The sequence below is a fragment of the Macrobrachium rosenbergii genome, chromosome 10, assembly GCF_040412425.1.
Source record: "Macrobrachium rosenbergii isolate ZJJX-2024 chromosome 10, ASM4041242v1, whole genome shotgun sequence".
Lineage (NCBI taxonomy): Eukaryota > Metazoa > Arthropoda > Malacostraca > Decapoda > Palaemonidae > Macrobrachium > Macrobrachium rosenbergii.
The window spans coordinates 55566945-55580524 of NC_089750.1; the positions used below are offsets into that span (position 1 = coordinate 55566945).

Here is a 13580-nt window from a genome sequence, read left to right on the forward strand (position 1 = left end):
CAGCACGCCAAAATTAGGAGTTATAATGCTTCAGCTTACTGAAACAGTCAGTTACCTGACAAGTGATATTAAACCAAGCTGGATAAAAAATTATTTCTAACGTACTACACTAAACAATATGATAGTCAAAATATGAAACTGATAAGAAGGATAAATAAAATTCCATGTATTATAACCTGAAGCATCCAAAACAACCTGATAGTTGATAGTAAGCTAAAGAGAATTATTACCTAATAGATGACACTGATCTTATCCGCACAATCAGGTGGGAACCTTCAAGCTACACGATTGCCTGGTACCGTTTGATATTTAGCAGCCAAAAAATTTACTAAGCTACCTGACAGCCTGCAATAAACTGATATGAAAGTTATACAGAAAATATGCTTATCGAGACATTCTGAGCAAATTGATGGCTGATATTAACTAAAAATTTAAGGGGAAAAACTGTTTATCCTGAAATGAAATGAATTACCTTAAAGCTGACATTAAACTAATATGAAATCAATATGCAAACTGAAATAAACTGAGCAAACTTAAAACAATTATTGAATTGATAGATGATTTAATTAAAAACCTATGTATCTCGTGATTATTAGGTGGGCCTATTTAATGCTGATATAGATAATGATGAATAAATATGTAAAATATGTATCCTATAATACATTAAATATACAGAAATACCCCATTTGTTAGGAATCTACGTTTTTACTTTGATAATTCTATAAGAACTGACAAGCTTTAAACGTACAATACTCTAAACTTAACCAATCCTAGATTTAATAGTGAGAGGATGGAATATTCAGTCCCTCTGTACCAAAGTATAGCTCTTTCCAACTTCTGTGATAATGGCATCATTTTATTTGTTCCATCTCTTTCGCTGCTAACAGCTGACAGTAAATATAATTCTGGGAAATGATACAGATATAACAGTAAAACCAAGCAGCTGTTTCTTGAACTTGAAGCTCTTCTCTGTCAGTAGATTCTTCTGGCGTTCCATGTTGCGATTTGGGGCTATTCAGATTGTCACATTTATGCTCGCAAATTCTAGAAGATTTTCTGGAGAGATAAGAAACACGTTAGTTACAGCTAGGCTCCATTTAACTTGGAAGTGTACAGCTGGGACAGGCCATTTATACTTGAGTTGAAAATCTGTAGCGTTGTAACATGGACACATTACTAAAATCCTGTTTAGTTGCAAGTTACAGTAACTGTTAATGTAATAAAGACTGACAATAAAATGTGGTAGACACTTCTTACGAACAGCAACTATTAAAATAAATAGCTATATTTGCATCTGAGTGAATTATTACTAACTAGGCCTGACATAACATTTACAGGACCATTTCAGCACTTTCACAAGTCTTATCAAACTTATTAGCAACAACAGACCAAGCCCGCTCTGATTTGTCAGACATTCCCCAAGGACTTCCCTATTTGGCTCCAAACATCCTCAGAAAAGAGGTATTACTGCTCTCACTAACTTTCTTTCTCTTGGTACTTGTCAAAATCCAAACCATTTTACACTACACACTTGGATTGACCCATAAATACTGTGCAGATAAGATTAAACTAGTCTTACATAGACTGACGACTTCACAATACCGAGATTAATAAAAAGATTCATCAATCTTGATCTTGCCATTCAGTGTCAGCTCATCAAAGATATATCAAAACATAATTTCACAATTTACTGCTGGTTGTTTTAAGTTGAAAGTTGAATACATCCAGGAGCAGTCTTATGCTCAATTTCTGTAGTATTAAGAGTAATTCTGAAGTCTATTCCAGTGCTGAGATGGGTTCCTTTGGTCCAACTAAATCAGATTTTATTCCTATATGAATGATATACAAAGAAGTTAGTTAATTTAAGATTAACCAGACACCACAAACAAGATTTAAGTGCACTATACTGGTAATACTTTATTTACATATACTTAGAAATGCCTACCTAAAACAACTGCAGGGAATATATCCTAAAGATACCACAGAACTGAAAACTCGTAGTTTTGTAGGCTACATTCCCCTCTACAAAGCTTTGCCAGATTTCCCTGGATCTTTCTGTTACATACTTCTCCGTGCACAACGTAAAATATTTCACGTTTAGGCTTTTTCCTTTTACATCAATCAAAATTTTGCAGAAGTCAGTATCTTCAAGTGCGTTTAGTTCTTAATATTATACTGTAAATGTTTAAATAATTTTTCGCTAAACGTTACACCATTAGACTTTATACTACAGACTAACAGCAACTTATCAGGTTCAGAATACTTCTCAAAGTCCCTAACTCACTCTGTAAAGCCTTACCTTTTGTTTAAGACAGTCAGCTTATAATATATAATTGTCTGTAGATAACAAAGGTATGACATAATTCCCCCGTCAAAGACACTTTTTACAAGGTCTCATATTTATACGAAATGAACGGTTTTAGTTTTACTAAGGCCTACCTTTACAAGTTGTTGGTCCAAGTGATTAACAGGTCTAGGCCCACTTCATAATTTGAAGTGTAGATCTCCTCATTCTCAAGATCCTTGTACTGGTGTCTTTCTCTCAGCTGCTCAACCTAAGAAAACAATTAATGAGATCTTGATGGCTCCAGTTCAAAACATTCTCTTTCAAAGTTGCTAAAAACCTTGTTCTTCCTCATTCATATCTAAAGCTGCTGAGCTAAATCTAACCAGTATATCAACCTGAGTTAGAAGGAAAGTTCTCTTAGCTGCTCAGCCTAAAAGGAAAACATTTAATCAGATCCTGGCGGCTTCAGTTCAAGCAATTACTCTCTAAAAGGTGCTAAAGACCATGTTCTTCCCCATTTATATCTAAAACTGCTGAGGTAAATCTAACCACTATATCTACCTGAGTTGGAAGCGAAGCCACTTCACTTTCAAATGATGCTATTACTGCTCTGTTAATCCCTCTTTAAACAGTCACTGTGATTTATTAAAAAAGAAGCCATATAACCCACAGACATTTATTCATTGTTACTAAATACTAATGACAATATTTTTGCTATCACATGGCCCTTCAGTGTTTAATGGATCTGCCAAGTCATTTGTTTTTACAAGACTATTTGATTTTTATGAAAACTAGGCTGTCAAGCCAAGCACTTTCTTCCAAGATTATCAAGCCAGATAAGAATGTCATTCATAAACTTACCGGTTTTAAACGATGACTCATGTCCAGCCGTGAGGGTAAGATCCCATGTTACCTCGACCTTAATATTCCTGATGTGATGATGTTCTTGGATTCCGGTCATTTAGGCTAAAATGTAAAGTCTTTTCGATTCGTCTAAACATTCGATTCGATACAACCAGCGTAGCCCAGCTCCTACGTAACCAACATGCAGCTCCTACACAACCAATATGGTCTTCAAACAAATACTTCAAACGTATACGAGTTTTATAATCAAAACTGGTCGCATTTACCTCACATTGGTAGGATTTAATCAAGACCTTTTAAAATATTTACGAGTTTTGTTTACATTGATAGGAATTTAACAAGGACTTTTCAAACATTTACGAGCTCTATAATCGAAAACGACAGTGATTGCGTCACAGTGATAGGAATTAATCAAGGACTTTAAAAAACATTTATTACTAGTCTTACAACCAAAACTGACCGCATGTGTGCAACACTGATAGGAATTAATCAAGGACTTTTTAAGCATTTACCAGTTTTAAGTTCAAAACTGATCGCATTTGCGTCACATTCATAGGAATTAATCAAGTTTTTTTCCAAACATTCACTAGTTTTATAACCAAAACTGCCGTTTCTACTTTACGTTGATATGAATCAATCAAGGACTTTTCAAACATTTGCAAGTTTTTTAACCAAAAGTGATTCTTTTGCTCAGCATTGACAGGAATTATTCAAGGACTTGTAAAACATTTACGAGTTATATAATAAAAACTTATCTCGTTTGTGTTGCATTAATACAAATTAATCAAGGACTTTTCAAACATTTACGAGTTTTATAATAAAAACTGATAGCGTTTGTCATACTGATAGGAATTAATCAATGACTTTGCAAACATTTACTAGTTTCACAACTAAAACTGGCAGTGATTGCGTCTCAATGATACGAGTCTATCAAGTAATTTTAAAACATTTACTAGTTTTATAATAAAAACTCATCGCTTTTACGCCACATTAAAAGGAGTTATTAAAGTTATTGCCAAACATTTACGAGCTTCGTAACCAAAACTGATTACTTTTGCGTTACACTGATACAAATAATCAAGGAATTTTCAAACATTTACGAGTTTTATAACCAAAACGGTCATTGTTGCTTTACATTATCAAGAATTAATCAAGGACTTTTCAAACATTTAGAGTTATATAATCAAAACTGCTTCTTTTGTATGAAATTGGTGGATATTAATCAAGTGATTTCAAACGTTTACTAATGATCATCTCAAAACAATACACGTGGGGCAATAATACGACCGGTAATTGTGTTGCTTTCCTGTGGAGCATTACTTGTTTCCTTAAAAGGGAATGCGTTTACTTACTTACGCAATGCTCTGAATCTTGGGCTCAGTGGCTTCAGTAATTAAAGTTCGTTACGTTTCATTTAGTTATTTTAATGCCATGACCTTAAACCGAACCGATCTATCTTAAGAACTTCAGAGTTATATCGAATTCTCTTTGTTGATGAATCAAAACCATTTGAAGCTCAGCGACAGAGTACTGAAGCAAAGCATTGTCTGTAATAAAAAAACAAATGTCATTTAGTTCATTCTGTAACAAACCAGTGCTTTACATATCCCGCAAATTACATCAGGTACTTATTTTTACGTTATTTATGTTCTGAATGAATAAAACTGTTCTTTTGAAAGATGAACTCAGTAGGCTACTGTCATTAACAAATATATTTAAAGTAATGAGCTTCACAGTAAAACAAAAAAATTTCTAAAGGTAGGGAAATCGGCCACATTAAAAAAAATTACTTCGTGGATGTAATAATTTTTTTAGACACCATTTGGAGAAATGGTTTTGTGACGTAATGAGAGTGAAGAAACTATTTCATCGAATTAAAGTATTGGAACACCATCTGCGTGGTTAAGCAAACAGTTAACCTATTATTCTTCTCACTTGTAAGCTCTCCATTAGACAGGCCTCAGGTTTTCACTGTTAGGAATGACGTAGGCGCAGTTCAGTAAATGTGTGGTTCATCAAATTGATTTAAGCAAATTATATCGGCAAATTTGTCAAATGTTCTCGGAAATCTCAAATTATCTGGGCAAATTTCCCAAATGATCTCGGTAATTTTCTCAAATTATCTCGGCAAAATTTTTCAAATTACCTGGGCAAATTTCACAAACTATCTCACCTGTACTGCATTATTTACACCCGTTTCTATATTCAGTCAAAATAAATGCATCAATAAACGATACCTCCGTGGGGAGTCCTAATGTAGAATCATCAATTTTATCTTTAGCAATAATTATTAAGCCATAAATGTCCTGCGTATTCTGAGCCACATACGTTTTTCAGTAACTGAACTGGGTAATCAAAAATTGGCCATACTTGAAAACAGTCTTCCGCCGTTTAAAGCAAAAGTAGGCAATTTACTCCTGATCACGGTTGTTCCCTAACTGCAGTAAGTTAGTTGAATTCATTATTTGATTTGTAGTAAGTTACCACACTTTCATAATTCATATGAAATTTTATTTGTAAATTCGTGGTATTTGTTCAGCAAATACTTGGCCTGTGATACCAACGTTGTGTGTCTAGAAACAGTAAGACGTCAAAAATAATCAAAAATAAAACTTTAATGATTTTTTTTCGACGTCGATTCTTAAATTTAAGGCCTATTCCTCCTGAAGTCTAGACAATTCATTTTCGTCATTTAAAATTTTTTGCAATCAATAAGGCTCGAATTCCAGAGTCCACTCCACTCCACTCCACTCCACTTACTGTCTTCATAACTCTCTGCCACACTTAGGCTACGACAAAAGATCTGCTATGGACCCGAAAACCAAACATCGGCCTAAGAGCCTCATAAGCTTCAAAAACATTTGGAAGGCCAATTTTTGAACGAACAATAACCATCTAGTTCCGAAGGACTTCACAGCCTACAACAATCTTTCGAAATTTAGCAAAATTATCAATTCCTGGACCTAAATACTCCTTTCGAATGAAACTTCTTAGGTAGACAATGGTTTTCGAACTTCTGTTCTTCACAAAATCAAGACTAATTAGCAAGAATATAAGCAAAATCGTAAAAAAAAAAATGCCTTGATCTCACTAGAGACCATTCTTCCCTTTTTGCGCACTTGTTTACGTAATATTCACGCACCTTCTCACCTTCGTGTCTTGAAGTACACTGAGTGTGTTTAAGTCACAATAGGAATTGCTTGGCCAATCAGAGACCTCCACCGTACCCAACGTTTCTGTCGCCATCTTTCATTGGCTGAAAACCCTGGATTTTGGTAAAACGTCCTTGTAAGGGATTCTCCTATATAATTAAGTCAATTACACTGGAATCTGTTTTATAATACTGATCATTATAAAAGAAATTTAAATACTTTCAAGGAATACGATAAAGATTTCTGAGTAAACGCATCAATGTAAATTGTCTTATTTTCATGTTATTGAAAGCTTATGGAAATAAAACCGGTTCGGGATATGATTTTGTGCTTCGTACAAAAGATACGTTACATAATTTCCTCCAAATAAAAATAGAAACCCAACAACACTGTCCCTCCAAAAGGTAGGCTCCTCCCTCTATAAAAAATTTAATCACCTGTAGCCAGTCACGAGGTTCACCTTTAGATGGAATTTTAATAATATTTTAGTAAATTTCGGGATATATTTTCGGCTGACTTCTGCTATCCAACAAATAAACAAAGAAACCAACATAAACAATATTCTAATAAAAACCCTACACACCCACTCAAGAAGATCCAATGATATAACATCCTTGTTCTATATAATGATGGTGCTTTCACGAGGGGAAATGTCAGTATAGTTGTTACTACAAGAGGATTAGATCAACAATTTCAAGATCTGAAGCTGGCTTAAGTAAACCCATTAATACAAATTTTTTTATAAAGCCCCAGAGGTAACAATCTTTTTTTTTATTCAAGTAAAATGCCCTACGCAAAGTGGGCAAAAAATCAGACCACATGGTATATTGTTTAGATTTCATAAAATACCATAGGATGTTTGTTTATGAAAATATTGAAATACGAAATACAAACGAATTCGTATAGTTTATGTGCAAGGTAAATAACGATTGTAAAAGATAAGACAGCATGAAATTAGACTTTGAAAAGTTACTATGACTTTTACATTCTGGCATGATAATGTAGCAATTAAAACATTCAAATGACTAACCAAAAATAACATATCTTGAGATATAGCAACGATAACAAAAGATGAAAATATTTCTCTCTCCAAAAATTTTACCATATGAAGATAGGGTCAATAAAAGAACTTCCATACTCATTGCACTTGAAATCTCTCACATATTACTACTACTAATTCAAAATATAATCTAATGGCATTAAACTAATATAGGAGATATACTACCAACAATAATTAAAAAGGTATTTCGTCATTCGTTTTGACAGCGATTACTTGCCACATGAATGCAATATATAATTTGAGTCTTTTGCAAATTCGCCACGAGATTGCCCATGTTCCATTAGCGTTGTATCATTAAAACGATATACGGGCATTGTAAAATTAAGCAGGATCAACTGTATCAGAGGGTTTATGAGTAATAGTGGCTGACTCATTTATGAGAGAGAGAGAGAGAGAGAGAGAGAGAGAGAGAGAGAGAGAGGAGAAGGTTAAGTATACCTAGTTTAACCAGACCACTGAGCTGATTAACAGCTCTCCTAGGGCTGGCCCGGAGGATTAGATTTATTTTACGTGGCTAAGAACCAATTGGTTACCTAGCAACGAGACCTACAGCTTATTGTGGAATCCGAACCACATTATGACGAGAAATGAATTTCTCTCACCAGAAATAAATTCCTCTAATTCTTCATTGGCCGGTCAGAGAATCGAACGTGGGACCAACAGAGTGCTAGCTAAGAACGATATCCACCCATCCAATGAGGACGAGAGAGAGAGAGAGAGAGAGAGAGAGAGAGAGAGAGAGAGAGAGAGAGAGAGAGAGAGAGATACCTGTGATGTAAAAGAAATATGTGAAATATTTCAGGCTGAAAAAATGATGTGACCTTAGGTATAATTTTAATCAGTTTGAAAAGCTTCCAACTCTCTTTATTCTTTCATTATTTTTCTCCTCCGAAATTAACTGAAAATTACATTATTTTTCTCTTCCGAAATTAACAGAAAATGAACTGCAAGAGAGAAAAAATCAGAATTTCCCACATAATTAAAAACCGGAGGCTGTAAATGTTAGATACCTAATAAATATCTAGTTGATTGTTAATTAAAAATTTGCTACTATATATTTTAACTAAATCCTTATAATGAATATATGGATTATTTTGGAGCATTTACTTTTTTATGGTTGACCATATTAAATATACCCAGTAAAAAAGATGTAAGACTTTGCTCATATAGAGAAATATCATGAACAGACAAAACCGCTTCTTAGAATACAAATTTCACCAAATTATTAAAAAGAAAGCATCTGTTAAATAAGCAGTTCAGGAGAGCTACAAAATATATAATGCTTTAGCAAGGATTGTAAGATTTATATTAGCCGTATAAAAATTCAAATTAATTAAATATTAACTCGGAGGTAAAATTATATAAAAAATTAAATACGAGAAGTCTAAAATACTGTGATGAAAACTTGTTCAATAAAAAAATGCATATCCCCTCAACCAGATTAGGTCGGATCCCTTGCTATATTTTACCAAGCGGTCAAAATAAATATGACTGACTATCATGGAAGCTATAGTAGTTACTATCTGTGAGTATAATCAGGGATCTAAGTGATGAAAGAGCTTCCAACATCTGTGAGAGACTGGTCACCAACTTTGCTTAGTTCCTCATTGGACGAATCGATATAGTTCGCGGCTAGCACTCTGCTGGGCCCGCGTTCGATTCTCCGGCCGGCCTATGAAGAATTAGAGGAATTTATTTCTGGTGATAGAAATTCATTTCTCGGTAAAATGTGGTTCGGATTCCACAATAAGCTGTAGGTCCCGTTGCTAGGTAACCAGTTGGTTCTTAGCCACGTAAAATAAGTGTAATCCTTCAGGCCAGCCCTAGGAGAGCTGTTAATCAGCTCAGTGGTCTGGTTAAACTAAGGTATACTTAACTTTTTACATAGAATCTTGGTATCTGACTTTTGATAGTGCTTCCAACACCTACGGGAAATGTGTCTGATAAGACACTTAAACGAACAACTTCCGCTTCTTCTAAGTGTTGTCAAAATGTGTTATTTTCTATATGTAATGATTTCCGGTCATATTTTTATTTACTGACATTATGTTTAACGACAAACAAAATAGCAAAAAAAATATGAGCAAAAAATCCGCATGTTTTATATAATATTTAGAAGTTTGTTTTCAACCGTACTTATTTTAATTTGAAATATTTAGTTTAGTTACCATGAGTAAACTTAGTTCAAAGCTAATTCTTTCCGATATGAAGTACTAACAAATATTTTTACTTTTTAATATGAAATATCCGGTCTCTTTTAAGCCAAGGATGAAAAGACGATAATTAAATAGTGAGTGTTCGACCCCAGCTCACACTCCGAAATAAAATTGAAAATTGAAAGGAAGCTACTTATTCCTTCAAAGAATTTCTACAAGATTAAAAAAACTGAAGGCAAACATAACAAGGTAACGAAAACAACTGCTTGTTCTTAACCTTCAATTTTATCTTCCCTGATCAGTTACATATATTTATTACAGTATTCAAAGAGATAAATGAGTTGTCATTCAAACAAATAGTTACGGAGATGTATTTACAAAACATATATATATATATATATATATATATATATATATATATATATATATATATATATATATATATATATATATATATATATATATGTATATATACACACACATATATATATATATATATATATATATATATATATATATATATATATATATATATATATATATATATATATATATATATGTGTGTGTGTGTGTGTGTGTGTGTGTGTGTGTGTGTGTGTGTGCTTGTGCGTGTGTGTGCGTGTGTGTGTATTGCTAGGTTCTATATCCTTTTCCACCAGGCGCATGGATCCAGGAGATTTTTAGCAAGTATTTTGTTTGATGTGGTTGTCAGCCTTATGCCCCTCTCCTCCCTGTGAGCATCTTACCACTGTCAACTACCTACCAACTACACAAATCAGAGCTAAGGCCAATAAAAGTGTCGTAACTTTCCTGGTCAAACAAGGTTCTACTTAGTGAACCGATATTATATGTATGTGACTGAATAGTTAAAGAAAAAATTTATTCAGTTTTATTTCCAGATATAATCATTCCTTCCAATAAAGAAAGAAGGTTCACCTTGTCATCTTTAAAAAAAAAAACCCTTCTATATGAGATATGACTAGGCGAGATGAGACTGGTATTATTGATGTATCATTAATAAATTACGATCTTGGAAGCTATTTACCGTATACATTGCCCAACCTTGCCTTTCATAAAGCCCTTCTACTCCCAATACTCCCAATTTACTTCTTTCGCCCATCCAATTTCTCTTTGATTTCTCCGGTCCCAATTCCGTTCCCAGCAGCCAGATATAATGCCATTCCTCTCAGCTACATCTGTTGTCTGAACTAAGGAATCGTGACATCAATTTTCTGCTCACATCAGATGATATAAGTGTGATGAATTCTCGTAAATGGATGAAATATTTGAACCTGCTATACTTTCGTTTTTTGGTCTTACATTTTTATTTTCCTTAGTCATGGTTCATCTTTTTTTACGTATGTGTAGAAATATATATGTATTTCCCGGTCATACAAGGTTTTCTCTTTGCCAAATATAAATCGGTCCTCTCCACTCTTACTATTTCAATCGTATGTCATCCAGCGATTTAAATTTTAAGAGTGAATGTGCCCATGTTTTCAGATTCGTTTATTTGAATGATTTTGTTTCACTGAAAACCGAATCTTGTCATGATCATTCTTTACACAATATAGGGAAAAATACGTAATCTTGTCATGGTTAATCCAGTAGTTTCACCTGAATTAATCAAACTCTCTAATACGTCTTAATTTCTAATCTTTATTTTGTATTTTACTCACTATATATGAACAATTCTCATCTTGACAAAAAAAAAAAAGTATAATTCAGTATCCACAATTTTCACAAGTCTTTATTTTTATTTTCTCAATATTTACTGAAAATTTCATGAGAAATATAGTTTGTTCATCCTATATCAAGGATAGAAAAATATTTAAAAATCTGCAAAGACGGTGTCCTAAAAAAACATGCAAATTAAATGTTTCCAGCATAAATATTTTATTTTATGTGAATCTGAAAATTCACAAATCATGGTATAGATTACAGCCAGAGACTGGAGTTCATTGTTGTGAAATAATGGGTATTTAGTGCGAACATCATACCGAAAAATGGTTCAAAGGAAAAAATTAGAGATTAATAATGATATTGTTTCTCAAAAATAAGAAAACGCAATAAAAACCAGCGATGCCAAAGGTACCTACAAAGTATCTTCATGTAATTAAAGTATCCAAAAATAAAAATTTCACATTATATGACTGAAAATCAGAACAAAGGTATTGAAAAAAGATAATAATTGTATCAGAAATAGTATTTTGGTAACAGATTATTCGATTGTAATAGATAATCATTAAAAATGTTTTTCGTTAATCTGGAGGTATGTAATTTCAAACGGAATAATGACGAATATCCATTTGAAACCTTCCTGCCCTTTGTTTATACAACAACAAACAGGCAACACAGAAAAATATATATATATATATATATATATATATATATATATATATATATATATATATATATATATATATATATATATATATATATATATATGTATATATATGTATGTATATATATATATATATATATATATATATATATATATATATATATATATATATATATATATATATATATATATATATATATATATATATATATATATATATATATATATATATAATGTATGTGTGTATATATATGTATATATATATATATATATATATATATATATATATATATATATATATATATATATATATATATATATATATATATATATATATATATATATACATATATATATATATATATATATATATATATATATATATATATATATATATATATATGTATATATATATACAGTATATACACATATATTAATATGTATCACATAATTTTGTCTGTTTATTGTTGTATAATAAATGGGCAGGAAGGTTTTAAATGGATACTCGTCAATATTCCGTTAGAAATGACATGTACCTCCAGATTAGCGAAAAACCTTTTTAATGATCATCTGTTGCAATTGAGTAATCTGTTGCCAAAATACTATTTCTGACACAATTATTATAATTTTTTTTAATACCTTTGCACGGATTTTCAGTCATATAATGTGGAATTTTTATTTTCGGATACTTTAATTACATGAGGATATTTTGTAGGCACCATTTGCATCGTTTTTGTTTCTTATTTTTGAGTAGCAATCTCATTATTAATCTATAACTTTTCACTTGGAACCATTTTTCATATGATGTTCGCGCTTAAATACTCATTATTTCACAGCAAATGAATAGCAGTCTCTGGTAATCTACTACCATTTGTATATATATATATATATATATATATATATATATATATATATATATATATATATATATATATATATATATACATATACATATATACATATACATATATACATATATACATATACATATATATATATATATATATATATATATATATATATATATATATATATATATATATATATATATATATATATTATATCATATATAATACATATACATATATGTACATATATATATATATATATATATATATATATATATATATATATATATATATATATATATATATATATATGTAATGCTAATTATAATTTGGATAGTTGTTCTATAAGATTTAAATTATTTTTCAATAAATGAAGAAAGTCTTTTATGCCAGGATTCTAAAAAGGAGAACATCGACTTTAAAAACCCATTCAAGCTTTTACATGTGTATTGAGAAATATTAATATTCAAAGTTTAATTATATTCTTGGCATCAATTATGTCATATGAAGCTGAAATTATGGTATTCATTTCGAGATATACTCAGGCTGAAAAGAGAATCTGCAATAAGGCCAAGTAAACTTCATAACAAAACCCACTTGTGCACAGTACATACAAGATTACGGATCAAGTATGTTTTGATACCTGTTGCTTCTAATGCATTAAAGTTGATTAGCAATAAATAAAGTCCAGAAAATATGTACATCAGCGGATTGCTTTATACTTCAAACGACATTCCATTAGCTAAATCCATTATTGAATGTTTTTCCTGTTATTTTGCTGAACGTTTTAAGCATAAGTTTTAAAAATATATACTTAGTTTGGAAATGCTAAGAAAATTCATTAATGAATGGATTTTTAAGAAATTATG

At 31.4% G+C, this 13580-nt stretch overlaps 1 long non-coding RNA gene across 3 annotated transcripts in view; it reads right to left on the reverse strand.

The window, feature by feature from the left end:
• The window catches only part of LOC136842643 (uncharacterized), a 39454-nt gene that overhangs the window by 1067 nt on the left and 24807 nt on the right, over positions 1-13580 (reverse strand). Inside the window, exons 1-4 of one of the 3 annotated variants that reach the window (XR_010854290.1) lie at positions 6294-6371; positions 3149-4698; positions 2440-2555; positions 1-1056 (exon numbers count right to left, since the gene is read on the reverse strand). The exon at positions 1-1056 is cut by the window's left edge and continues 1067 nt beyond it. This is a non-coding gene — a long non-coding RNA (uncharacterized lncRNA). Of the gene's footprint in view, positions 1057-2439; positions 2556-3148; positions 4699-6293; positions 6372-13580 lie in introns of those variants that run through there. The other 2 variants (XR_010854291.1, XR_010854292.1) reach the window with 2 other exon arrangements.